The sequence below is a fragment of the Myotis lucifugus genome, unplaced genomic scaffold (assembly GCF_000147115.1).
Source record: "Myotis lucifugus unplaced genomic scaffold, Myoluc2.0 scaffold_7, whole genome shotgun sequence".
NCBI classification, from domain to species: Eukaryota; Metazoa; Chordata; class Mammalia; order Chiroptera; family Vespertilionidae; genus Myotis; species Myotis lucifugus.
Window position 1 is genome coordinate 10,048,873 of NW_005871055.1, and position 3,017 is coordinate 10,051,889.

A 3,017-nucleotide genomic window follows, 5' to 3' on the forward strand; every position below is an offset into this window, starting at 1 on the left:
AAAATTAGAAGTAAAACATTTAATGAATTTACACATTTAAGAACTTTAAATACTGTTTAAAAATTTAAAAAAAATAATGTTACATCCCACCTAAGACTTCCAAGATACTTTGCAACAGAAACAACTGTAAATAAAAAGACACACACAAAAAAAACAACACACAACAAACCAACAAAACAACAAAAACACAAGTTAAAATGTCACTGCTATGAGGCACATTCTAGTGCCTGAATTTGCAGATATTGCTCCAAAAAGAATCTTAGAGCTTCCACATTTGAAATAACAAAAACTATCAGCAAATTTTAGTAACTAATTCCCTGGTTTTTCGGAAAAAAAAAATCTGTTCACCTAAATATAGTGTTTCACAGAACAAAACAAAGATTCTTCATTAAAAGAGTTGCAAATCTAAAAACCTCTGTTAAAAATACGTTTCGCTCACAATGATTTGTTGGGGAGGGTCACTGTGCCACTATTCCTGGCTGTGGGCCTGCGCTTGCCCTGACGTCTGGCGGCAGAGAGTAACCCGCTGCCTGTGACATTGCGCCCAGGCCACAGCGCCGTCGGGGGAGCGCTGGCCTGAGGGCGCGCTGGCAGCGGACATGGGACTTGCTGTGTGGGCTGCCCCCGCGCCTGGTAGGGGCTGCCCCAGCCTCGGGTCAGGAAGCCGGAGGACCGCTCCCAGGGGTGCGGTGAGGGTTTGTCCACTGCAGCAGCAATGCTTGGGAAGCACCCTGAGCTCCTTGGAGGAGAGGTGTTTATTTTTTTTAAATATATTTTATTGATTTTTTACAGAGAGGAAGGGAGAGGGATAGAGAGTTAGAAACATCGATGAGAGAGAAACATCGATCAGCTGCCTCCTGCACACTCCCCACTGGGGATGTGCCCGCAACCCAGGTACATGCCCTTGACCGGAATCGAACCTGGGACTCTGAGTCTGCAGGCCGATGCTCTATCCACTGAGTCAAACCGGTCAGGGCTTTTTAAAATATATATATATGTATTTTTCTTAATTGATTTTTTTTTTAGAGAGAGGAAGGGAGAAGGATAGAGAGTTGGAGGAGAGGTGTTTAGATGAGGCGCGGCAGGTGGCTGGCTGAAGGAGCGCTGACCAACGGCTCCAGGTGCTCCAAGATGGAACCGCCAACTTTCTCACCTAGGAGATGCGTGGCCCCTGGATCTGCTGAGGGACCAACCCCCTGAGGAACATTCGCAGGTTGGTTCGGTGTTGGGAGGGGGCCGATGCAGCTGCATGGTGCTCCTGACTGCTGGCTTACGCTTCTGATGTCCTCACCTCCTTTGCCGAGGACTGTGTTATCTCTTGGATGCCACCAGGGATTCCCACGCTCCAGGCACAGCCACGGACTCGTCGTCTACAACTGCAAGGCCTCAAAGTCATCTCTTTGCGGGGCTGTGAGAATAAGCTCGCTGAGGACGAGCGCTGTGTGCTGCCATCGGTGGAGGGCCCCTGACCTGTGCAGCTCACTGGGCTAATACTGCACCGTCTGTTTGAACTGAGTGCTCATACCAGCGTCACTCTGGCTCTTCTTGATCATTTCTCCGCTTCTTCCTTGTGCCATCCCAGCAGCAAGGCCAGGTACTCTGTACTGCCTCCTCCCGTTTGGGATGTGACGTCACCGTACCCCGCGAGCGTCAGCTTGGTCTTTTTCTCCGACGCTCTCTAATACCACTTCTCTTGCTTGTACTTCAAACGGGTCTCCACGATGCAAAGAGGCCTGTCCGCTCCCATGGGCAATGGGCGTCCTGAATTATGACCATTTCACACCCATCCGCTCCTGTAACTGCTTCGCTGTTTCCCTTCTTTGCCGATGGCCAGACCCACCTTGGACGCAGGGACAAGCATCTCCTGGGTTGTGCTATGTCATTATGAAAGCCAGGTCCATCCGACAGCGGTCCACGATCTGCCCGAGGAGCCGGGTGGCGTGTTCAATACGTTCTGGGGTTTGGTTAATTACACAGGGCCCCTCTGGAATCCCAGAACGCTCTGAAGCATCTGAATTGAGCAACCAGATTGTGCTTGAATCCGTGAAATCTGCTCACCTCCCCTGCCAATAATAAATCCAATTATTTAATCAGGCACTTTGAATTCTTCTGTTATTAGTACCCTCTGGTGTACCAAGGCCCCAAAAGCCATGCTTGTACTCCATATTCATACCCTGAAGGGTCCACTAGAGGTGTGGGATTATTCAAGTGAGAAGCTGAATCGATTTTAGCAGGAATCTGCTGGACCCGGTGCAGGGCATCCAGGCAGCTCCTGCACTGCTCTGCCCCTGCACCAGCTTACAATTGCCTCCCCCCGCCCCCCACCTCCCCTTGCTCTCTGGCCTGCCTGCCCCTCTGCTTTGCAAGGACTTCTGGGGAGACTGGCCAAGTTCAATTTCCTGGCCTGATTGTTCAGCTTATAGCTCTTTAAGCAAACATTTGTTCTGCAGCTTCTTTTGCATCAGGCTTGTTTTAAAATATGAAGTTGTTTTTTTAAGTCTGTGTTTAACTACAATTGTTTATTGATTCCTGTAGTGCTTTAAGATATGGGGACCTTATGATAAATGTCAGATATAAAGAAGGTTGCATTTAAAAAAAGTTTAAAAAATATTTTTATTGATTTCAGAGAAAGGAAGGGAGAGGGAGAGCGAAATAGAAACATCAATGATGAAAGAATCATGGATAGGCTGCCTTCTGCACGCCCCCTACTGGGGATCCAGTGAAACCTGGGCATGTGCCCTGACCAGGAATGTGACCTCCTGGTTCATAGGTCCTTGCTCTTTTACGGAGCCACACCCGCAGGGTGAGGCTTCATTTGTTTACACTAAAATTTTGAGTCCAAAACCAACTGAACAAATGGAAATAAAGATGTAAGATTTGCATGAAAGAACTTGGGAGTTTCTTTTATAGTAAGCTCAACATGCATTAACACTATGCTAAAGCAATTCCTAAGAGATAGCCTGGTCTTTAGCCACAGTGATAAAGATACAAAACTAAACAACAGAGATGATGGTTGC

General features: G+C 47.8%; 1 pseudogene; it reads right to left on the reverse strand.

Moving 5' to 3' along the window:
• Positions 1–469: 469 nt before the first annotated feature.
• Positions 470–2,462, reverse strand: LOC102428844 (annotated as a pseudogene).
• Between the last annotated feature and the right edge of the window lie 555 nt (positions 2,463–3,017).